This window comes from Ornithorhynchus anatinus, chromosome 1, assembly GCF_004115215.2.
Source record: "Ornithorhynchus anatinus isolate Pmale09 chromosome 1, mOrnAna1.pri.v4, whole genome shotgun sequence".
NCBI lineage: Eukaryota > Metazoa > Chordata > Mammalia > Monotremata > Ornithorhynchidae > Ornithorhynchus > Ornithorhynchus anatinus.
The window spans coordinates 26276746-26302565 of NC_041728.1; the positions used below are offsets into that span (position 1 = coordinate 26276746).

Sequence of the window (25820 nt, forward strand, 5' to 3'; positions counted from 1 at the left end):
AAGTTAAAAGGTTTTCATTTTAGTCTAGTGGAAAGAAGACTATACCTAGAAGGAGACATAAAAGGTTTTCATTTTAGTCTAGAGGAAAGAGGACTATACCTAGAAGAAGACACGAGGCGTGATGGTTTTCTGGGAGTTGCTTCCCTGAAGGATTCTTAAAATAATGGAGGAGGAGATAGAACAGCTGCTTTCCATTTTTTCAGGCAGCATCCATTTGGCTAGACAATCTTGCTTAGATTTAGTGTCTCCAAAATTAGTCACAGTTGTATATTTGACTCTCTACAATGAACTTGAGAGATTGTTCATGATTTTCATCTTGACTTTCGGGGCTGCTCTTTTAGAAACAAGAATCAAACAATTGGTGGCATTTATTAGATGCTTTCTGAGTTAGAAACCCTGTTCTAAATGCTTAAGTGGGTTGAACTCACCTCCTCAGTCCTCAAAAAACTTACAATCGAATTGTCCTAATTCATGGCATTTGCTGAGAGCCTACTAAATGTGAATCAATCAATTGGACATATTAACTGAGTGCTTACTGTGTGTAGAGCATTCATTTAATCGTATTTCAATCGTATTTATTGAGCGCTTACTGTGTGCAGAGCACTGTAGAGCACTGAGCTAACAGCTCGGGAGTCTACAACATAACCCAGTTGGTAGACCCATTCCCAGCCCACACTGAGCTTACAGTCTAGAGAGGGAGACAGACATTAATATAAATAATTATGGATGTTTACATAAGTGCTGTGGGGCCAAGGGTGGGGTGGGATTAAAGGTTCAAATCAAAGTGCAAGGGTTAGGGAGAGAGAGAGGGTAGAAGAAATGAGGGCTTAGTTGGGGAAGGCTTCTTGGAGGAGACGGGATTTTAATAAGGCTTCGACGGTGGGGAGAGTGATCGTCTGTCAGATACGAGAGAGAGGGAGTTCCAGACCAGAGACAGGATGGGGGCGAGAGGTTGGCAGTGAGATAGATGAGATCAAGGTACAGTGAGTAGATTGGCATTAGAGGAGTGAAGTGTGCAGACTGGTTTCTACGAAGAAATCAGAGAGGCAAGATGATTAAGTGATTGAGTGCTTTAAAGTCAAAAGTAAGGAGTTTCTGTTGGATGCGGAGGTGGATGGGCAATCACTGGAGGTTCTTGAGGAGTGGAGAGACACGGTCTGAACGTTTTTGTGGAAAAATGAAAAATCTGGGCAGCAGAGTGAAGCATTAGCTGGAGTAGAGAAGCAGGAGGCAGGGGGATCAATAAGGCGGCTGGGAAGTCGGCTAGGAAGCTGATGCAGTAATCAAGGTGGGATAGGCTTGGATTAAGATGTAACAGTTTGGATGGAGAGGAAAGGGAGCATTTTGGCGATGTTGTGACGGTTGAACTGACAGGATTCACTGACAGACTGAATAAGTGTGTTGAATGAGAGAGATGAGTTGAGGATAATACCGGGCATCATTACAGGGTGAAGGCGCTGTGCGAAGGGCTCGGGAGAGTACAACAGAAGCAAGACATATGATCACCAGGCTCCGGAAGCTTATGGAAACTAGAATTTAACTAGAATTCTAGAACTTAGAATGGTTCGCTACTGACAATTCACTGTCACTGGGAAGCAGTGTTGCCTGGTGGAGAGAGCACGTGGGCCCACGAGTTAGAAGATCTGGGTTCTAATCCCTGCTCCAGCACTTGCCTCCCGTATGACCTTGGGCAGATGACTCAATTTCTTTGAGCCTAAGTTTCCTCGATTGTAAAATGGAGATTCAGTACTTATTCTCCCACCTACTCAGACTGTGAACCCCATGTGGAAGAGGGACTGTGTCCAACAAGATTAATTTATATTAACACCAGCACTTTAATCAGTGCTTGACACATAATCAATCAATCAACGGTATTTATTGAGCGCTTAGTATGTGCAGGGCATATGTACAGTATGTACTTGAGCAAGTACAACACCACAGAATTAGCATACACATTCCCTACCCATAATGAATTTACAGTCTAGAAGATAGTTAGCACTTAACAAATACCATAATTATTATAATTATTATGGCTAATTGAACTGGTCAACTGATCTTTCAATTGAGAATCAAGCATTTATGGCCTCTATTAGATTTTGGGCCCCTTGAAAGCAGGGAACATTATGTTTTGCTATTGCCAAACACTTCCAACATCTTAGTATATTATTATTTTTATCATTATGGTACTTGGCAAGCGCTTATTATGTGCCAAGAACTGTTCTAAGCGCTGGGGTAGAATAAGTTAATCTGGTTGGACACAGTCCCTGTCTCACAAAGGGTTCACACTTTTAATCCCCATTTTACAGTTAGGTTAACTGAGGCCCAGAGAAGTAAAGTGACTTGTCCAAGGTCACACAGCAGACATGCGGCAGAGCCCGGGATTAGAATCCAGATCCAAAGTCCGTGCCCTAGCCACTAAGCCACGCTGTTCCTCCATAGTGCTCAATATATCCCATTGACTGACCCATCAAAGACCTTGCAAGTGCTAACACGGATGTTTTATTCCTTGTCCCTAGTATGCAATTATGGTTTTGCTAACATTATTTATTTCTATTGATGTCTGTCTCCCCCTTTAGACTGTAACCTCACTGTGAGCAGGGAATGTGTCTACCAACTCTGTCTTATTGTACTCTCCCAAGTGCTTATTACAGTTCTCTGCCCACAATAAGTGCTCAATAAATACCACTGATTGAGCAATTAAGAGTCCTTTTATGTGTATGGTCACCGGTGAATCATGTAGCTTTTTTCTTATAGAAATAAAACGAACAAATAACATTAATAATAATAATGATAACTGTGGTATTTGTTAAGTGCTTACCATGTGTCAAGTAGCAACCGTCCCACTCAGACACAGTCCCAGTCCCACACGGGACTCACAGTCTAAGTTGCAGGGAGAACAGTGGTCTTTTTTGACAGATGAGAAAACTGAGGCCCAGAGAAGTGAAGCGATTTGCCCAAGGTCACACAGCAGCCAGGTGCTCTGACTTCCATGCCTGCGCTCTTTCCACTAGGCCATGTTGTTTCCCCATAGTTGCAATTGACTTGCTTTCCGTAAACCAAACGCAGCCCCACAAAGCTACCGTTCAGAAATTAAAATTAAACTCATAGACTCTCCTTATTCATTAGGATACAATAATATAATTATGATACTTGGAAAACACTTCCTATGTGCCAAGCACTATTCTAAGCACTGAAGGTGATACAAGATAATCAGGTTCGACATAATCCCTATCCCATATGGGGTTCACATTCTTAGTCCCCATTTGACAGATGGGGTAACATGTAATAATAATAATGATGGCATTTGTTAAGCGCTTACTATGTGCAAAGCACTGTTCTAAGCACTGGAGAGGATAAAAGGAGATCAGGTTGTCCCACGTGGGCTCACAGTCTTAATGCTCATTTTACAGATGAGGGAACTGAGGCACAGAGAAGTTAAGTGACTTGCCCAAAGTCACACAGCTGACAAGTGGCGGAGCCGGGATATATATCTGTGATGAGCTCCCCTTTTCCCTCTACTCCCTTTACCACCCCCCTTCACCTCTCCGCAGCTAAACCCTCTTTTCCCCCATTTCCCCGTGCTCCTCCCCCCTCCCTTCCCATCCCCTCAGCACTGTACTCGTCCGCTCAACTGTATATATTTTCATTACCCTATTTATTTTGTTAATGAAATGTACATCGCCTTGATTCTATTTATTTGCTATTTCAATGAGATGTTCATCCCCTTGATTCTATTTATTGCTATTGTTCTTGTCTGTCTGTCTCCCCCGATTAGACTGTGAGCCCATCAAAGGGCAGGGACTGTCTCTATCTGCTACCGATTTGTACGGTCCAAGCGCTTAGTACAGGGCTCTGCACATAGTAAGTGCTCAATAAATACTATTGAATCTATTTATACTAACGTCTGTCTTCCCCTCTAGACTGTAGACTTGTTGTCGGCAGAGAATGTGTCTGCTATGCTGTACCCTCCCAAGCGCTTAGTACAGAGCTCTTGCACACTATGACTGATCATGGAGTCCTTATGGGCATGAGGCTGTAGGCAGCACTTTGCTAGCAATAACCGTGTCCCCTGCAGTCGTCCCCCACCACATCTAAATATCCACTCCCCACACCATATCACAAATTATTTTCAGATCTGGCCCTACTAACCACGATCCCCTAGAGTACCGGGAATGGCAGTGTTGCATGCCGGAAACGCCAAGCACATTTCCGGCTCCCCTCCCCAACTACAGGGGTCCCTGGGGCTGTAAATATTGGGGGTAACATCTGTGAAGCCTCAAGAGGCCAATGGGACTCCTCAGTCCCAGTGACACCCAGGAAAGGTCAAGGCGGTAGAGGACGATTGAAAACCTGGCCCAACACAGGACCGACACGAATAATAATAATAATGGTGGTATTCGTTAAGCGCTTGCTATGTGCCAAGCACTGTTCTAAGCGCTGGGGTAGATACGAGGTAATCAGAGTGTCCCACGTGGGACTCACAGTCTTCACCCCCATTTTACAGATGAGGTAACTGAGGCACCGAGAAGTTAAGTGACTTGCCCAAAGTCACACAGCTGACGAGCAGCGGAGCCGGCATTAGAACCCATGACCTCTGACTCCCAAGCCCGTGTTCTTTCCACTGAGCCAGGCTGCTTACACCTAAAGCGCATAAAAGCCATTTTACCTTCCCCAATATTGCTAAATGATAATAATAGCTATTATTATTATTATTATTATGGTACTTGTTAAGCGCTTACTCTGTGCCACGCAGTGTCCTAAGTGCAGGGGTAGATACAAGTTAATTAGGTTGGACACAGTCCCTGTCCCACATGGGGCTCACACTCTCAATCCCCATTTTACAGGTGAGGTAACCGAGGCACTGAGAAGTGAAGGGACTTGCCCAAGGTCACAAGCAGACACGCGGCAGAGCTGGTATTAGAACCCAGGTCCTTCTGCCTCCCAGGCCCGTGTTCTATCCACTAAGCCACACTGCTCCATAAAAGCACCGTTTTCTCTAAGGCGTTCAGACTGGATGGGGAGAGCGTCCAGAAGGCGGCTAGATTCTGGGTTTTTCTTGTGTGAAGTGAATGGCAGATTGCTCACAAATATAAGCACGCAGCATGCATTATTTTTGCTTCCACACACACATGACCATCTCCAACCTAAATATACAGTGTTGCGTGTTTACGTCCGGATCTTGGAAGTGCACCTGAAAACATAAACACGGTCTTTGAATATTTAACATCTCCAGTCCCGTCTGCCCACCCTGTGGTTTAGACGGCTTTCCTGTTCCTGTTATTTGGGTCCAGAGATGGTTTGCTCAAGTTGGCGTGTGTGTTGTTTAAATGAGAAACTGAAAACAGATGTCGCTCCTGATCAAAGAGCCCCATGACAGTGGCAGTTCCAGCACTCAGAGTGACCGGACTGTTTGCGTTTTGATATCGGCACGGCGCTTTGGTGAGGTCTTTTTGTCTTCTTTTTTTTTTTTTTTTTAAACTGGACGTAGGTTTCCAGTGGTTTGGGATGTGTTTATTGATGCAATCTTTTGGTACAAAAGATTCTTCTGCCTCGGATCCATTGCTCAAGCGGCTCTCCCTCCCCTTTTAAACTGGCCAGCTTCAGCTCTCCCCACTTTTAAAGCCTTCCTGGAACCTCACCTCCTCCAGGAAGCCTTCCCCAATTCAGTCCCACCCCGCTAATTCATTTCACCGCAACCGTCACCCTTAGCATTTTTGCATTCACCCCCATCTTTGCTGCTTCGGTACAACTAATCTGTATATTCAACTGGGCTCTCATTTATTCAGCTACTTCACCCAGACAAAACTCACACTCTGGCTGCTAAAGGGGGCAGCAAAGATGGTTCCTGGAGTTATTTGGCTGATGAAATAGTCCCACTATTCCTGCAGGGCTGCAGATCCCTTCACCACTCCAGCCTCGCTCTTCAGAGCACCAAAGCCTTGTCATTCAAACCATTTCAGCTTCCCCCGGCCTACTCCTCACCCGATTCCCATTTTTTCCGCACGTAGATGAATTGGAGAGCTATTGATCTATACCTCTGGTGGGCCTTCCTCTGGTCCTCGACTGTTAACTCGTTGTGGGCAGGGAAAGTAATTACCGACTCTGTTACGCCGTACTCTCCCGAGGACTTAGTCCAGTACTCCGCACACAGCGAACGCTCAATAAATACCATTGATTGATTGATCTTTTTCCTGAGCATTCCACTACTGCTCTTGCTCTTGTCCTTCGACCGATGAGAGAGAGTTTTGGATGCGTCTTCACACTCCCAAGGTGCGGCTCCGGGCGATGGATCACTCTGGGATTCAGCTGGTGCCTCCCAGAGCCCAGCAGCCCTGTGGCCCTTCAGGGGCCGGTCAGGTCTGCCAACGGCCCCCGGAAGAGTTTGTCCTCGTCATCATAAAGCAAGGAAGAGCCGGGAGCCGATCTGGAACCAGATGGCTTTATGCCTGGTATTTTTCACTGAAGTGTCTCTCCACCTCGTCTCTCGCTGCAGAGTCCTGGGAACTCGGAAGCGGTACCGGGTTTATAGGGAAATATAAAGGCTCCGGGGCAAGTGGAGGGGGACAACGGGTCCCCGGGAAGAAAGACTCTAGGTTTGGGCAGACTCGGCCTGGCACAGAATGGTGCCCGTGTTGTCATTCCGTTACGACACGTGGCCGACAATGCACACGCTCCGTTAGATGAGTCTCAGAGCCCGGTCTCTGGGAGGGCCTCGAGTGGCCATCCCGCCCATCACCTCTACCTTGATTTCTCCTCGACCTTCCGTTCTCCCCGGGATCAGTGGGTCCTGCCAGTGCCTCCTCGTTTATTGTTGTTGGACACTCTGATGTTTGTTTTTGCGTCCGACCGGGGTGGGTGAAGAGATCTAGAGAAGGCTTGAAATTTCTGGAGCTCTTACTTTGTGGTTCAATCCGTACCGCTTCTTCCAAAACCATGCCGGCAACTCCCTTCGGACCGGCTCCCGGCTCTTCCTCGCTTCATGATGATGAAGACAAACTCTTCTGGGGGCCGTTGGCAGACCTGACCGGCCCCTGAAGGGCTCTGGGAGGCACCAGCTGGATCCCAGAGTGATCCATCGCCTGAAGCCGCACCTTGGGAATGCGAAGATGAATCCAACACTCTCCCTCATCGGTCCAAGGGCAAGAGCAAACTGCCTGCACTTATCTTGGTCTTTTAGGGATGGGAAAGGTAAGTCCTTTGTTGAAATGCCAGCCTATACTCCATTCTCAGAGGTAACTGGGTTCCAAAGAAAATCCCCCAAATTAATAATCACAATAATAATGGTATTTGTTAAGTGCGTACTACATGCCAGGCATACTAAGTGCTGGACTAGATACAAGATAATCGGGTTGGACGCAGTCCCTGTCCCACATAGGGCTCCCAGTCTGAAGCTCCATTTTGCAGATGAGGGAACTGAGGCACAGAGAAGTGAAGTGACTTGCCCAAGGTCACTCAGCATGTAAGTGGCAGAGCCAGAATTAGAACCTAGGTCCTTCTGACTCCCAGGCTCATACTCCATTCACTGGGCCACTCAGGACCCCATTTTAAGAAGGGAGTGTGGCCCTGTGGAAAGACCATGGGATTGGGAGTCGGGAGAAATCAAGAACGGATGCTTCTTGCAGCACCTCTTCCCAGGAAAGGACATCGATCTTTCCTTTAGGTCAGTGGTATTCATCGAGCACCTACTTAGTCCCGAGCCCTTCCGCTAAGTCCTTGGGAGAGAATCACCGGAGAAAAACTAATGTTTCCTGCCCTCAAGAAGCAAACAATCTAATCGAATGTGTCTCTATAGCTGCAGGGTACCCAAATGTTGCCTGTGAGGAGCTGATGTAAATATCTGTCAGGGATTTAATTTAATGTCCGTCTCCCTTTCTGATCTGTAAGCTCCTCGAGGACCGAGATCTGTCTATACCTACTCTTTGGTATTGTACTCTCCCAAACGCTTGGGACAGTGCTCTGCACATGTACCGTGTTCTGCACCCGGTAAGTGCTCAATAAATACCACTGGTTCAATCACAAGTATTTACTGAGCACTTACTAATGGGAGAGCACAATCCAAGAGAGTTAGCAGACGTGTCCCCTGCCCACAGCGAGCTTACAGTCTAGAGGAGGAGAGAGACATTAATATGAATGAGTAATTTATAATGTATAATTTAAAGATTTAAAGATAAGCGTTGTGGGGTTTAGGGTGGAGCAAATATCAAATGCCCTAAGGTCACGGATCCAAATGCATAGATGATGCAAAAGAGAGAGGGAGAAGGGGAAGAGAGGGCATCGGGGAAGGGCCCTTGGAGGAGATGCGACCTTAATAAAGCTTTGAAGGTGGGCAGGGTGGCTTTGACAGATTGAAATAGGACTGACCGCGGGTATAATAATAATAATAACGTTGGTATTTGTTAAGCGCTTAGTATGTGCAGAGCACTGTTCTAAGCGCTGGGGTAGATACAGGGTAATAGGTTGTCCCATGTGAGGCCCACAGTCTTCATCTCCATTTTACAGATGAGGGAACTGAGGCACAGAGAAATTAAGTGACTTGCCCACAGTCACACAGCTGACAAGAGGCAGAGGTGGGATTCAAATCCATGACCTCTGACTCCCAAGCCCGGGCTCTTGCCACTGAGCAGAAGAAAGTCTCCAGCCCCAACAAAGTGCACCTTCAAGGATTGAGGCCTGGGAAATAGACAGACAGATGGACCCGAGGGAGAGGCAGATGGCAAGTGGGGTACTCTTCTCGGGGACAGACTTGGGCAAGACTGGGAACCAAAGAGGGGAAGTTGAACAGCCGGTGACGTGGACGGCAGCTACAGCCTCAGACCAACATACCGTGTTAGAGGGTGTCACGCCGAGAGGATCTGCAGTCCCGTATCGGGTTTTCCCATTTCACCGGGGCCCATGGACAGTGCGTCGTCATCGGCGACTCCATCCTTAAGAACAAAGGAGAACTCTCTGCACTCCGTTCCGCCCGAACGTCTCTTTGCACTGTGGGTTTCGGCTAGAACTCTGTTACAGAGTTGAGGAATGGTGAGCCCGCTTGGATATGGCATGCCGGCATATTTTTGGAAGAACTCCCGGCTTGGGAGTCAGAAGGACCCGGGTTCTAATCCTGACTCCACCACTTGTCTGCTGTGTGACCTTAGGCAAGTCACTTCACTTCTCTGGGCCTCAGTGACCTCATACGTAAAATGGGGATTAGGATTCTATTTAGTTGCCATTGTTTTTACGAGATGTTCTTCCCCTTGACGCTGTTTAGTGCCATTGTTCTTGTCTGTCCGTCTCCCCCGATTAGACTGTAAGCCCGTCAAACGGCAGGGACCGTCTCTATCTGTTGCCGACTTGTTCATCCCAAGCGCTTAGTACAGTGCTCTGCACATAGTAAGCGCTCAATAAATACTATTGAATGAATGAATGAATGACTGTGAGCCCCATGTGGGACATGGACTGGGTCCAACCTTGTATCTAACTACAGTGCCTGGCACAGAATAAGCCCTTTACAAATGCCATTTTAAAAGACACAGATAAAATAAAAACATTTGTGCACACACATCCAGGGTCACACACAGAGAGTACACAAAGTGAGTTTTACTTACTCTGGTTCTGCAAGAATTCAGGCCCTGAGTGCTAGGAGAAGTGGATGTCCAGTGAGTTTGAGGAATAGGCCCAGGATGCTCATCAAGTCCTTGGGCAACTTGAAACTTTAATAAGCATTGATGTAAATATGATAAAAAGATAATTTAAATGATACTTTAGAGTATCATTCATAATGTTTCATTGTGATATAGACTTATTCCTCTGCATCGCCAATATCGACTTCGATTCAGCCAAGTATAACACACATTTAACCTTCCTTTGCACCGTGATTATACTGCTGTCAAGCAATATTATGGCATTTAAAGTGTATGGCTTGTAGTGATTTGAATCATGCTATAAAAAGCTATGAATAATGCTTTTTAAATACCATTTACAGGTTTTTTTGCCATATGCATGTCAAAATTTATTGATATTTAAGGTTGCTCAAGGACTTTATGAACCACATAGGGGTTCATACTTAGAAAAAGAGAGGAAAAGCAAGAGTCTGTGTGTGTGTATCAATGTCTAAATGTGTGGCTATACATACATGTGTATATATAACCAGGTATGGGGATATTGTGTGTGTTCATGGGCAAATATACATGTATCTATAAACAGGTGTGTGTATATAGATATCCACATTATACACACACATTCCTTTATGATGATTATGGTATTTGTAAAATTCTTACTGTGCGTCAGGCACTGTTGGAAGCTCTGGGATAGATACAAGTGAATCAGGTCGGGCATCGTCCTTGTCTCATATGGGGCTCACAGTCTATGGGTGTGTGTGTGTGTGTGTGTTTGTGTGCTTGTATTTGCACACGTGCTGCATGTGAATGGTTTGTGATTGAGCTGTCTGGCTGTGGTTCACTGGACCCCTTCAAGACCTCATATGGTCCTAGTGGTTCTGGGTGCCTGGCTCTGCTTCTGGTCCAGACATGAGGAATCTGCCTTTGCCAATTCCCATCACACTGTTCTTCAGCATGGTCTCAGCCTCAGCAGCCTGGGCTTCCTCACGCTTCCCTTCACCTTTTCCGTAGACAAGAGCCCGACCGCCATTTCCCAAAAGAGGGAGTCTGGGGGGGCTTAAAATTCCACTCTCTCTTCATTTTCTTTGTTCCTTTCTGAAAGTTAAATGAAATCTTATTCCTAACGCATTCTTCCTCACATCCAATCGATTAATCATTATAATTCCCTGGGACCTGCTGTGGGCAGAGCTTTGTACTAAAACGATGGAAGTCAAATATTCAGTCCCTGTCCTCCAAGAGTTGACAATCGAATAGAAGAGCCAGGCAGGGAAAAATCACTTAAATTAGTGGGACCACGAAGAGAAACGAAATGCATCTGGTAAGAGAAGAGCGTGGAATGCTGAATGCTGAATAGATGATTAAGGAAATGAATAAATGGACAAGGCAGTTCGGTCTATACATAAGCACTAAGGATGACTGCATGTACGTAATTTATTTCTCTTTTCGAGATGTCAATCCCATCTCCCAAGAGGGGTGACAGAAGCCCTTAAACAGCTGCAGTCAAAGATTCTTGGACCCGAACCATCCCAAACTTGCAAATAAAAACCTTGGGACAACAAATTGCTTCCTCAGGCTCATTGTTTTCCAGGGTGAACGGTCCCAGAATAATAATAGTTACTATTATTATCATCATGGCATCTGTTGAGCACTTATTATGTACCGGGCCCCTTCGCTAAGTACTGGGATCGATGCAAGACAATCAGATCGGACAGAGTCCCTGGCCCATCTAAGGGGTAGGAAGAGCCGGTGTTTTCTCCCCATTTTACAGAGGAGGAAACTAAGGCCCAGAAAAGTTCAGTGACTTGCCCTAGATCACACAGCATGTCAGTGGAAGACCTGGTCTAGGACACTGGTCTCCTGACTCCCAGCTCCGCGTGAGTTCTAGTACACAAGGCTAAAAGCAAAGTACATCCTTCACAAAGTGAGGTGGTGCTGGCAAAAAGCAACATACTGATGGAGAAGAGGGTCAAACAGCGTTTGGAACTGGCTGGAGCTGGTCACGGCCTATAAATACAGCGTCACCATGGCGGCAGATGACCAAGAAGTCGGGGGCAAGAAATGTGGGGCTGGGACTGTGTCCGATCTCATTATCTTATACCTTCCCCAGAGCTTAGTAGAGAGCTTGGCACCCAGAGAGCACTCAATACATGAATCAATAAATGAGATACAATTCCAAAGTCTCGGCAAACATCCTTTGCCTTTGTGGCCCAGTGGATAGAGCACGGGCTTGGGAGTCACAAGGTCCTGGGTTCTAGTCCTGGCTCCGCCACTTTTCTGTTATGTGACCTTGGGCTTGGATTTCACTTCTCTGTGCCTCAGTTCCCTCCTCTGTAAAAAGGGGATTAAGACTGTGAACCCTACGTGGGCCAGGGACTGTTTCCAACCTGGTTAGCTTATATCTACCCCAGCCCTTAGAACAGTGCTTGATGCACAGTAAGCCCTTAATAAATACCACTATCATCATTCTTATTCTCCTAGCCGGCGTTTCGGCAGTGCTTGACACCGAGCGTTGCATGACCAGAGTGATCGCCCCGTGCTCTCGACAGAGCACCTTGCTGAGGTTCTGATGATCTTCATTCTGACTGAAAGCACTCCTTCAACAGGCCCCAGCATTACGGCCTCCCTTCCTCCTCCGTGGAAGCTTCTCTGCCTTCAGTAAAGCTAACACACGGAAGGAGGGAGCTGGAGCTGTTCCTCTGAACTATATCCCTTCCTGCCTCACTCAGTCAGTCATATTTATTGAGCATTTACTGTTCGTAGAGCACCTTATTAAGCACTTTCGTGGGGAGGGATGGGTGAGTGGAGTCCGGGGAGAGTTGGGGGTCCCGAACACGCCAGTGTGGGGCCCAAAAAGGTACCTTGGCCATCTTTGTAGCAAGCTGGATGGTCCAACAGCGGGTAGGAAACAGCCAAAGTTCTTCCAGTGAACTCTCCTCGATGAAGACTCCTTCTCTGGGCTCCAGAACCTTTGGTTTGGGCCAGGAAATAAAAACACAAATCAGGTTCCATTGTTTGGTTTCTCTTATCCAGGCCTCTGCCTTTTATCTGCTTGACTCATGCGTAGCCTGACCCTGGGCTTGAGTACTGTATAATAATAATAATGATGGTATTTGTTACGTGCCCTGCATTGTAGTAAGTGCCAGGGATAGATACGAGCAAATGAGGTTAGACACAGTCCCTGTCCCACATGGGGCTCACGGTCTTAAATCCCATTTTATTCCCCATGAGGGAATTGAGGCACAGAAAGTTAAAGTGATTTGCCCAAGACCATACAGCAGACACGTGGCAAAGGGATCCTGGACTTGAGCTGGGCCCTGGTTTCCTCTTCTCATCTTTCCGCTGTCTTCTTCCCTTTCCTCCCCGGTCCCTGTTCTGTGGATTGTTGCCTCCACTCCAGGGCCTAGGGTTCCAGCCTCCCCACACTCAAGCATTATCGCTTCCATCGCCTCTCAACGGCCCCAGAGGGGACCGGCCTGGGTGGTGAGGGTGGCCCCGTCCAGCCCGAGGCCCTGATCTGAGTTGGGATACTGCCTGACTTGAGGCCCTGCTGCGATTCTCTTCCCCTCTTCAAAACCCTACTTAAAGCTCACCTCCTCCAAGAGGGCTTCCCAGACTGAGCTCCCCTTTTCCCTCTGCTCCCTCTACCCACCCCTTCACCTCTCCTCACCTAAGCCCTCTTTTCCCCCCTTTCCCTCTGCTCCTCCCCCTCTCCCTTCCCATCCCCTCAGCACTGTACTCGTCCGCTCACCTGTATATATTTTCATTACCCTATTTATTTTGTTAATGAGATGTACATCGCCTTGATTCTATTTATTTGCTATTGTTTTAATGAGATGTTCATCCCCTTGATTCTATCTATTGCTATTGTTCTCGTCTGTCCGTTTCCCCCGATTAGACTGTAAGCCCGTCAAAGGGCAGGGACTGTCTCTATCTGTTACCGATTTGTACATTCCAAGCACTTAGTACAGTGCTCTGCACATAGTGAGCGCTCAATAAATACTATTGAATGAATGAATGAATGATGGTGCCCACTGACAATGAGACGTTGGCTTCTTCCTCCGTCCTTGGGGGACCCGGTCAGCCCCTCTCCCCACCCTGCCAAACCCTCTTACGGGACGGTATCCCCCAGAGCCAATGCCGCAAGCCGGGTAGGCTTACTCTCTTCTTCACGATCGATGGCACTTACTGCGAGTCTGCCTACTGCGTGCAGAGCAATCAATCAGTCAATCAGTAGTGTTTATTGAGTGCTTGCTCTGTACAGCACACTATCCTAAGCGCTCGGGCGACTACAATACGAGTTAGCAGACGTGTTCCCTGCCCACAACGAGCTGATGACCCAGAGCGCTGTATTCCACATATAGTATGGGAGAGGACAAGAGAATTCAAGCACTCAATTCCCATCCTCAAGGAGTTCCCAAACTGCTGGAACCCGTGGAGGTGGACCTTCAGGTCAGGGTCAAAACCGTTTGGCGGAGGTGCGGGGGGAAGCGTGCCCTGGCAGCGGTCATGGATCTGTCCTCAGCATAAACAGGAAATCGTCCCAGAGCCCCTTCCAGAAGCTGTAAACGCACTTAAAAGAGCGATGCTTTCGGGATCCTGGGCTGGAAAAGTAAACTTTCTGCTAGCGGAGGCAGCGTTAATGGAGCTGACCAGCCGCCATTCCCGGGCCTCCCCTCGACTTTAACGATTTGCACAGCTGACTCGAAGAGCAATAAGAAAAGCCAATGTTTCCCTTAAACCGCAGATGGCCGCGATCCGGGAAGTGGAGTTCACACGCAGGAAAGTTGCAGAGATCGTGGCGAAGGATGTAGACGGGAAATTAGAGAAACTCATTAAGGGGCTGGGCGTGGCTGGGAGCCAATGAGATTCAGGGGCTGGACATAACCCTTCTAAATCAAAGGGAAAAAAAACACACAGAAAGTCGGGGGGTGTCCTGGGGGGAATGATGTTCATATAGACCAGGAAGGAGATACGAGTATTATTAGCAGATAATAATTTTCCCAATGTCAAAATCCAATAAACAGCTGCAGTTAACAAAAAGGTAAACAGGATGTTGGAATGATTGGAAGATGAAACAATATTATAGGAAGTGCTGTTCTGACTATATAAGGCCTAGATAGAAATCTCACTTAAATTCTCTATTTTATTAGCCTAGAAAAAAAGGCTGACAGCAAAACTCTGGCCTGTGTCCCATAAAGACAACCAATTCTGCTGAAAAATTGATTTTTTTTTTGCAGAAGTATCTGGGTGTTGTGCTGGAGTGGACTCCTGGTTGAAGACTCCCCACCACTTAGGCAATTAATCAATAATATTTTTTGGGATCCTTTTGGGTGCAGAGAAATGCACGAAGCACACAGGTGAGAACACCGGCTCTGAAACTTGCCCCTTGTCAAGGAGCTTACAGTCTAACAGGGGTGACCGACATTAGAAGAACTCCCGGATAGGAGAAAGAAATAAAGGAGGACAAAAGACGTTACTCTATGTCAGGCCCTGCATTATGGGCTGAGATAGATAAAAGCGTAACAGGTTGGACACGGTCCTGGTCCCACTTGGGGCTCACAGTCTTATTCCCCATTTTACAGATGATGTAACTGAAGCACAGAGAGTAATGATAATAATAATAATAAATTGTGGGCAGGGATCGTCTCTATCGCTGAACTGTACTTTCCAAACCCGTGGAACAGTGCTCTGCGCACAGTAAGCGCTCAATGAATACGATCGAATGAATGAGATAGGGCAGACATAATAGGGAATGTAAGATACGTACCCATGTGCCTGGGAGGATTTGAGTTCCCAAGTGCTCAAGTTGGCACAGAGGCGTCGTAGTGGCAGTGGGGGATAAAACCGGAGGAAATTCAAAATTAAATGGGAAGGCCCTCTGGACAAGATGTGATTTCTGGAAGGTTTGGAAGATGGGAAGAGCTGTGGTCTGGCGGTTTTGCAGGGGGAGGGAGTTCCAGGCAGAGGGATGGACACGAGCAAGAAATTGGCGGCGGGAGAGACGGAAAAAAAGCCCAGCCATTACTCTCAAGCCTTGCCCACTCCATCCACCCTTCCCCACCCAGTCTGCCCCCTTTCCGTTCCTGCAGTCCTGCTTGGAAGGCTGTGCCTTCCTCCTCTTGGGAGGAGGGACAGTCATCCTGTAAACACACTCTTCCTTCTGAGATTCATTTATCTACCTCAATGTCTGATGCCCCTTCCTGACTGCAACCCCATTATGGGCAGGGAACTTGTCTCCCAATGTTATTACAGTGTACTTTCCTAAGTGTTTAGCACAACGCTCTGCACATAGTAAGTGCTCAACACATACGATCGACTGATCGATTGACCGATATCTCCAACGATCCCTGCTCCGTCACCTGTCCCCTGGGTGGCTTCGAGCAAGTCGCTCAACTTTGTGCCTCAGTTACCTCATGTGGGTTATGTGGACTGTGTCCGGTTTGTCTGTAGCCACCCCAGCGCTTAGTTCAGTGCCTGGCATATAGTAAGCGCTTCACAAATGCCATAATTATTAATTACGATGGTCATTATTCTCCGTGCCTCAATTATGATGGTCATTATTCTCTGTGCCTCAGTTATATCATCTGTAAAATGGGGAATGAGACCGTGAGCCCCATGTGGGACAAGGATTGTGTCCGACCTGTTATGCCTTTATCTACCTCAGCCCATAATAAAGAGCCTGACTCACAGTAAGGACTTAACGAACACCATAAAAAACCCGAAAAATACGAAAGAAAACAAAAGCTTCTAGCATCCTGGCTCTTTCCCCACCTGGTCTTCCCCCCGCCCGGGGACACACTGGGGATCGTCGCTGAACGGGGTTGTTCCAATTCCCTGGGCCCAAAGGGCTGTGAAGCCGAGGAAAAAGTGAGAAAGGCGAAGGGAGACTGGCTGGCTTCCATCGGTTTTCAGGCTGCTCGGTAATCTGGCCCGTTTGCAGAGGAGAATGGAGAGAGATTGCAGTTGGAGTTTGTGATTCCAATCAAATTAGGGAGCCCTTCTTTGGTTTCAGGGAGCCGATCTCATTAGCCTGGGCGCAACCACGGGCTGGGCCTGGTTTCGGCAGCCGGGAGGAGCGAGACGCCTGTGCCATCGCTGGAGAAACCCGGGGCCGGCGGGGAGAGAGAGCGAGAGCTCGGCTTTTCGGTTCAGTCTGGAAGACATCCCGCAGAATCGCGAAACCAAGACCCACCGGCACTCCTGTAGGGCAGGGATTACGCTCCTCACCATTGACATTAAAGCACTCCATCTCCTTGCCCCCTCCTACCTCACCTTGCTTCTCTCCTACTACAACCCAGGCCGCACACTTCGCTCCTCTAATGCCGACCTACTCGCTGTGCCTCGATCTCCTCTATCTCACCACTGGCTCTCCCTCACTTCCTGCCTCTGGCCTGAAATTCCCTCCCTCCTCAAACCCTATGGACGATGACTCTCCCCCCACTTCAACGCCTTATTGAAGGCCCATCTCCTCCAAGAGGCCTTCCCAGCCTAAGCCCCACTTTTGCTCATCTCCCACTCCTTTCTGCGTTGCCCTGACTTGCTCCCTTTTCTCTTCCCCCATCTCAGTCCCAAAGCACTTACGTACATATCTGTGATTTTATTAATTTCTATTGACGTCTGTCTCCCCCGCTATAGACCGTAAGCTCGGTGCGGACAGGGAACGTCACCATTTACAGTACTCTGCACACAGTAAGCGCTCAATGAATGCCATCGAATTAATGAACGAATGAATAAATTGACGTAATGGTTACGGAAGGGCTTCGGAGAATGAAAGTGCTATGTAAATTCAAGGTAATGTACTCTCTCACAGCTTTACTAAGGTCACATCTCCTCCAAGAGGCCTTCCCCGATGAAGCCCTCGAGCTGCCGGCTCAACCTCTCTTCCGCATCATCGACGCACCTCAATCTGTGATCTTGGGACGCTTGATATGCTTCCCACCAGAAACCCCACAGCACTTCTGTATCTGTCTTTCAATTACACCTTATAAATTACTTATTTATTCATATTAATGTCTGTCTTCCCCTCTAGACTGCAAGCTCCTTATGGGTGGGGAACATGCCTGCTAACTCTGCTGTTCTGTACTCTCCCAAGCACTTAGTGCAATGCTCTGCACAGAGTAAGCGCTCAGTAAATACTACCGATCGATAGATCAAAGCAGTACAACCATAAGAAGGGATTTAAGACCCATTCCCAACCCGTCGGTTACGTAGCAGGCTACACTACTTGTGAGAGTGTTCCAAATGTTCTTTACAGGGACTTGAGTTCAAATGGCGGCCCTTCAACCCCATCCTTTCCTCCCTCCTAGTCGTGTGGGAAGGCTGGGGGAGACGGGTCCCGGTGGCCTAAGTATACATGTTCTCCTTCTTTAGAGAAGCAACATGGCCTAGTGGAAGGAGCACGGGCTCGGGAATCGGAAGACCTGGGTTCTAATCCCAGCTCCGCCGCTTGTCTGATGTGTGATCTTGGGAAAGTCACTTCACTTCTCCGCACCTCAATTACTCATCTGTAAAATGGGGATTAAGATTGTGAGCCCTATGTGGGCCGTGGACTGTGTCTGACCTGATTATCTCATTTCCACCTCAGCGCTTAGTACCCTGCCTGGCGCATTGTAAGCGCTTAACAAATACTACGGTTAATATCTGTAATTGTAATTTTATTTATTTCTATTTCAGTAGGTCCGCCCCCTCCCTCCCCTACTGAAAGCTCGCTGTGGGCAGGGAATGTGTCTGTTATCTTGCTATATTGTACCCTCCCCGGCACTTAGTACAGGACTCTGCACACAGTGAGCGCTCAACAAATACGATCGACCGACTGACTCAGAGAGTTGAGTTTCCTTGGCAGCCGATCAGCCCGGAGGGGCCCGGGCCCCTGGTGGGCTACTGCTTTACTGGTGACCGGGGCCCGCTTGGGTGGTCCCGCTCTTGTCAGACCGGGGTAAGGCCGCCCCCCTGCTGCTTGGTTTTCTGCCAAGGAGAGATTATTAGGTACCCCAGTCCTGCTGAAGGCTATATCGCTGTGACTTCATAATTAAAGACAACACTGCAAACAAGCGTTCATTTCCCACTGCAAATGTCAGCAGCCTGCAGGGTTGGGCCCCGAGTTATTTATGGGGGTGAGTTGCGGGGGGCTTGCTCTAAACTAGTCCCTCTGCCCTCAGAGGCCTGGGCTCCGGAAGCGCTCGGCTCTGGACCACCGACAGGGAAGCAGCGTGGCCTAATGGACAGAACACGGACCTGGGAGTCAGAGAGACTTGAGTTCTAATCCCCGTTCCGCCGCGTCTGCTGTGGGACCCTGGGCAAATCGCTTCACTTCTCTGGGCCTCAGTTCCCTCATTTGTAAAATGGGGATTAAGACTGTGAGCCCTTTGAGGGACAGGGACTGTGTCCAATCCAATTTTCTTGAATCTACCTCAGCTCTTACTAAACAGCCTGGCATATAGTAAGCACTTGACACATACCACTGGAAACAAAACAAAATGGCAGAAAAACCTTGGCCTCCATACTGAGTTCTCTGGATGCAATCTAGAGCAGGAAAGCCGTCTCTCACCATCAGTATCAACAGCACTGATCGGGCACTTGAGCGTGGGCCGGGAACGAGTCTATCAACTCTGTTGTTATATCTACTCCCTCAAGTGCTTAGTACGGTGCTCGGCACGCGGTTAGCGCTCAGTAAATACCATTTGATTGATCGGCTGCAGAGCCCTGGATGAAGTTCTTGTGGAAGATACTGACAAATGAAAAGATATGATCTTTATCCTGGAGGATTTTCCAGGCTAATGGAGAAGCTTACAGATTAATAGGCTTCGTGCCTTTAACCATTAGCGAGTGTCTGTTGAGAGATGTAACCACATCCACCTTGCCACTGAGGTCACTGCTGGCTCCCGGGCTGAGGGGAGGGGAAAGCCTCCCTCTATAAGCTTTTTCTGGGCAAAGATCATGTCTACTAATGCTTTTTTTTTAAAATGGCATTTGTTAAATCCTTACTATGTGCCAGGCGTTTTACATGTTAATTAGGTTGGACATAGTCCCTGTCCTACATGGGCCTCAAAGTCTTAATCTCCATTTTACAGATGAGGTAACTGAGGGCCAGAGGAGTGAGGTGACTTGATTAAGGTCACACAGCAGAAGTGGCAGAGCCAGGATCAGAACCCAGGTCCTTTCGACTCCCGGGCCTGTGCTCTATCCACTAAGCCTTCCTGCTTCTATTCTATAATTGTGTTCTTTTGGCTCCCTCAAGCACTCAGAGCCATGTTCTGCACCTAGTAAATGTCCAATAATAATAATGTTGGTATTGGTTAAGCGCTTACTATGTGCGGAGCACTGTTCTAAGCGCTGGGGTAGATACAGGGTAATCAGGTTGTCCCACGTGAGGCTCACGGTCTTAATCCCCATTTTACAGATGAGGTCAATGACGCACCGAGAATTGACTGAGTGATTGTGGTTGAAATTTCCATTTTTATTGAGTTTGGCTTGTCTACCTGACTGCTTTAAGGCTTCAGCTTTATGGCCCATTTAGAGAGCTAAACTTTGGATCCAATCAATCAATAGGATTTGCAGAGAGCAGAATGCTATACTCTGCACTCGGGAGAGTAGACCTTATGCACTTAGAAGAGTATACCTTCTGTCTAACCTGGGTTGGGTAAGTCTAGATTTTCTCCAGGCCCACATTTCCTCACTCCCCAAGCACCAGGAATTCTCCGGGAGTGTTCCGATCCGGCCTGCGGGACACCCCTTAGACTCTTTCGGGAAAGATGCCCTGAAAACAGCTAGGAAACTGGGGTCCTACAATGGGCCAAGAGGAAGTAGCCAGTCCAAATCACTACACAAACACCACGGAGCTCTGGGGTGATTTTCAAGGCCCAAGCCCTTGTCCTCGTGGAATTAGAACTCAGAACTCGGTGGGATTCCGGGTGACAGGAAGCTTTTAAGTGACATTCAAGTCTCCGCTGGCTATTTAAAACAACTGAGATAACAATCCTCTCTGGACAGCTGGAGGGGTAAGCAGGTGATGGATCCTCTCAGGAGGAACCCCAGGGGTCTCTGACCCTCATTAATTGTCCACCGCCAGAGCCCCCCGATCCCACTGCCTGCGCTGCAGCGGGGCGAGGAGCGGAATGCTCTCTCAAACAAGGTTTTCTGTCGGCTTCGGTGCCGGCAATATAACCCTGCGGCAGCCTCGAAGGGAAAACGAGGGGGGAGGGGGGAGAAACCTGATGCAAGCCCGGCCAGAGGGAGCCGGGGCCGAGATGTAAACAAACGACCCCGGAGGTCACCGAGGAGAGGTCCCCCTGCCCCCCACTCCTCTACACCCTTCAGCACCCGGCTGAGATAACCGGCTCGGTCCGCCCGGCCCCTCCCCAGGGTTGCCCGGTGTCGCCACCTCCCAGAGGGGTCATTCCTGCTGTATGTCAACCCCCGGACTCACCCTCAGGATTAGGGCTCACCGGAGATACGGTCTGCCCGCCAGGGACGTGTCTGTCGGGAGCCGGTCAGGCTCTTTGATGTTGCCAGGGTGGGAAACGGATGTGGGGTGATGTGGTGAAGGGGGCTTCTCATTTCCAGTCAAAGCCCCCTCACCCCAGAAAGCAGACGTCCAGCCTCGTTTCACACGGAGCCCCACCCGCTGGCAGTGGAGCAGCGGGAGACGGTCGGGTGGAGTGGGGAACCGCCTGCTGGGCCCGAACCACTTCTGGAGCCAATAAATGATATTCGTTAAACACTCGCCGTGTGCTGAGCACCGTACTAAGTGCTGGGAGAGGTACCCTGCAGTCGGATCAGACCCAGTCGCCGTCCCACGTGGGCATCACAGTCTAAGGGGGAGGAACTGTTGTCATTGATCGCCATTTTACAGATGAGGAAACTGAGGCACAAAGAAGTTAAGTGACTTGCACAGGGTCACTCTACAGGCACATGGTAGAGCCAGGATTAGAACTCAATTCTCCTCATCCCAAACCCGTGTTCTTTCCACTAGGTCACGTGGCGGGGCTGGAGATTGACCTGCAAGGACTGGTGTGTCCACGGGCTTGGGGTGGACACTCACCTGTGGGGCTGCCCAACCCTACACCGTTTGTGCCACAGAAGCAACGTGGCTTAGTGGAAAGAGCTCGGGCTTGGGAGTCAGAAGTTGTGTGTTCTAATCCCGGCTCTGCCGCTTATCAGCTGTGTGATTTGAGCAAGTCATTTAACTTCTCTGGGGCTCAGTTCCCTCATCTGTAAAATGGGGATTAAAAGTGTGTGAGCCCCACGTGGGACAACCTGATTACCCTGTATCTCCCCCAGCGCTTAGAACAGTGCTCGGCACCTAGTAAGCGCTTAACAAATACCAACATTACTATTATTATTATTAATAAAGCTGGCAGGGCACCCCGGGATCGGGGCATTGCAGTCACTCGTACCCCACCGGGGGGATCGGGCTGCTCGCCGCTTTCCAACCGTCCTGTTCTTTGACCCGTTCTCTCGGAGTCTTTCGTCTCTTCATCAACTAAACGAACCCTTCCTAATTTCTCTAATTTTTGTCGATAACAGTTTCTACCTCAGCTCTTAGAACAGTGTTTGGCACATAGTAAGCGCTAAACAAATGCCATCATTATCATTATTATCATGGACAACTCCACACATCATTATTACTAACCAATACTATTAATTATGACCACAGTATGATTTAAGCGCTTATTCTATGCCAAGCTCTGAACTAAGTGCAGGGGCAGATTAGAAGATAATCTGATCAGACCCAATCCCTGTCCCCCCTGGGGCGCACAATCTAAGGGGGAGAAAGTATAGGGATTTAATTCCCATTTCACAGATGAGAAAACTGAGGCGCAGAGGAAATGATTTGCTCAAAGTCACACAGCAGGCAAATGGCAGAGCCGGGATGAGACTCAGGTCTCCTTACTCCCAGCACTGTGCTCATTTTACAAGCCACGCTGTTTGATCGCAGACGCGGCTCCACGAGCGGCATGCCCTAGTGGATCAGGGCTGTCCAAACCCGGCTCTGCCGCGTGTCTGCTGTGTGACCTGGGACGAGTCGCTTCACTTCTCTGTGCCTCAGTTTCCTCACCTGTAAAATGGGGATTAAGACTGCGAGGGTCATGTGGGGAGGGACTGTGTCCAACCTGATCGGCTTGTATCTACCCCAGTGCTTAGAACGGTGCTTGACACGGAGTAAGCGCTTAACAAATACTATATAATCAAGAGACTAAGGTGGTGGTGGTGGCCATTTCTCAGAAATGAGTGTTGGCCCGCTTCCGCGTCCTTAAAACTTGGGCCTGGGCCTTCTGAGCAAGTCCACGTAGTGCCGCCATTCAATCTATCAACGTTCGGGTTTCAGCCCATTTACACTCATGTGGGCATGGAACACGTCTCCCAAAGCGTTTATATTGTCCTCTCCCAAGTGCTTAGCACCCAGTAAGCGCTCAATAAATACCACCGATTGAAAATATAACTGATTGATTTGCCCCCTGCCTAGGACGGATGTGATGGCAGATGCTTTTCCGTCTGGCATTTTTATTTTCAGAGATCAGTCTTCCTCTCTCTAGACTCCCGCTGCCGTGTTCCAAGGTTCCGCTTGCCGAGTGATGGCATTACGGCATAGGGGAGGCCTCAAGCTGTGGTTATTTTGGCTGGAAATGGGTCCCGCACGTCAAAGACGCCTTGGCCATTCATTCAATCGTATTTACTGAGCGCTTCCTATGTACAGAGCACTGTACTAAGCGCTTGGAAAGTACAGTTCGGCATTCATTCGTGTCATTCATTTCCCAGTGAGCCGCACCCTGTTAATGTGCGGGTTAACTCACTGCCCCCGCAACCTCAGCGAGAGGGAGATCGGCAGGGGACGAGAGCAGGCGAGGGGTGCTGGGTGAATGATCCCGTCACTATAACCAGCTCTTTCGCACAGGATCCGGGCCCTGAAGCCTCCGTCTGAGACTCGTCCGTCCTTCTTGGCGGGAGACTCCATCACCCATCAGAGAAGCAGCGTGGCTCAGTGGAAAGAGCACGGGCTTGGGAGTCAGAGGTCATGAGGTCGACTCCCGGCTCTGCCACTTGTCGGCTGTGTGACTGTGGGCAGGTCACTTCACTTCTCTGGGCCTCAGTTCCCTCATCTGTAAAATGGGGATTAACTGTGAGCCTCACGTGGGACGACCTGATTACCCTGTATCTACCCCAACGCTTAGAACAGTGCTCGGCACATAGTAAGCGCTTAACAAATGTCAACATTATTGAGAAGCAGTGGTTCAGTGGACAGAGCACGGGCTTTGGAGTCAGAGGTCATGGGTTCGAATCCCGGCTCGGCCACTTCTCAGCTGTGTGACTTTGGGCAAGTCACTTCATCTCTCGGTGCCTCAGTTACCTCATCTGTAAAATGGGGATTAAGACTGTGAGCCCCACGTGGGACAACCTGATTCCCCTGTGTCTACCCCAGCGTTAGAACAGTGCTCGGCACATAGTAAGCGCTTAACAGATACCAACATTATTATTATCATCATTCCCCTCCAATCAGACGCTCTGCCTGAGTCAGTCTGCAACCAACCACGGGTTGTACCTATCGACGTGCCAGCAGGGGCCCTGAGAGATTGACCTTTCCATTTTCCTTCCTCTTTTTATATGGTATTTCTTAAGTGCTTACTAGGGATCAAACGCCATTCTAAGTGCTGGGAGAGGTTCAAGTTAATTAGGTCGGACACAGTCCCCGTCCCACTTGGGGATCACAGTCTAAGCAGGAGGGAGAACAGGTATCCCCATTTTACGGCTGAGGAAACTGAGCAACAGAGAAGTTAAGTGACTCACCCAGGGTCACACAGCAAGCAGTTGACAGAGGCAGGATTAGAACCCAGGTCCTTCTGACTCCCAGGCCTGGGCTCTCTCCCCTACGCCAAGCTGCTTCTCTTAAAGGCCAACTCCACAAGGGTGAAGGGGGGAGATGGCCCCCCTCAACTGCGTGAGCTGGAAGTCAAGACTTACTCATCCCACATTTCTGCCGAGACCTGAGAGTTTCCAAGCAAGGCCGAAAAGCTCTCAAACGGTGACTTCCCGAGCTGCCGGCTCTTTGGAATTTGTTCTCCTTCCAGTCCTCTTCACCTCTGAAATCCCTGATCTCCCTTTTGCCCCCGAACTCAAAATGAAGAGCTGTCACTTATGCTTTGGAAATCCGGAGGGGAAGAGAGACTTCACATCTCACTTTCTTCATCTCCAAAGGAGGCGGCGGGAGTTTCTCCGCATTCTCCCCTCCCCGAGCCTCAGAGCACCAGGACAGGAGAATTCTGGGGTGGGGTTCCCGACCCTTTTCCTCAGAGCCTTTAACCTTCCTCTCACCCTGGCCTTCAGGGGAACTGGGTTTTAATGAATAATGTAAATGAGGAAAGCCACAATTGCCCAGATCTTATCCATTCACTTTCTTCCCATTTCATTCTGAGGCGACCTAAGTTGAGATGCTTTTAAGTAAACTCTCTTTGATCCCTTAAACGCCAACTTTTCGGTCAGCCAAAGAGTATGTCATTTCAGCTGGTTTACATTTTTTCAGGTTGAGTTTACGGAAAGGAAAAACTATGAGCTAATTTTTACCAAGGTTTCCCTCTCTCTGTTTCTCACGAGTCCAGGACATTTAGCCAGAAGTGGAATAATTACTTCAGCTACATAGGCAGGCCTCTACCCTAACGTTTTCACCCCCTAAAACGGTTTGAAGCTCCGTGATCTTTAGAGAAAATGGATGTAATTCCAGGCCTTCGTAGCATTTTTAAGCATATTGTTTTGCATATTCTTCTTCCTTCAATCTGTAAACTCTTCTTTGTCTGTTTCCCAAGGATGCTCCCAGGGGTTTAATTTAATGCCCTGTACACGGCAGAAGGTCAGTTAAAGATTGATTGATTGATTGACTGATTTGAAGCCTTACAGATGGAGGGAGTGGGTATGTTAATTTCTGCAGGGGCAAGGGAGGGAAGGGAGGGGGAGAGAGTCACGGAACAGAGATTAGTCATAGACTTGGGCCAGATAAGAGCTAATAAAAACAGCTTCTGATATCGAACCAATGCCAACTGATAATAGTAAGTAGCTAGGAAGTTAGGCAGTTAGATCATGCTAGAGGATTTGAGATAATGATGGAGAATGAAGACCACCAATGGAGGAAAGATGGTATTGTTATGCTAATTGAGTTTCAAGACCTCCTTCCCGAGAAGCATCTAAAAAGATCTGGGGCCTAAGCTGGCAACCACTTTATTTGTGAAGAAA

The 25820-nt window shown here is 48.5% G+C and overlaps 1 protein-coding gene across 1 annotated transcript in view; it reads right to left on the reverse strand.

Moving 5' to 3' along the window:
- LHFPL2 (LHFPL tetraspan subfamily member 2) overlaps positions 1 to 25820 on the reverse strand; it is a 183498-nt gene that overhangs the window by 147889 nt on the left and 9789 nt on the right. The window contains exons 2-3 of the mRNA XM_029064720.2: positions 12458 to 12565; positions 8824 to 8924 (exon numbers count right to left, since the gene is read on the reverse strand). The gene's annotated coding sequence lies outside the window, so the exon portion shown is untranslated. The remainder of the gene's footprint in view (positions 1 to 8823; positions 8925 to 12457; positions 12566 to 25820) is intronic.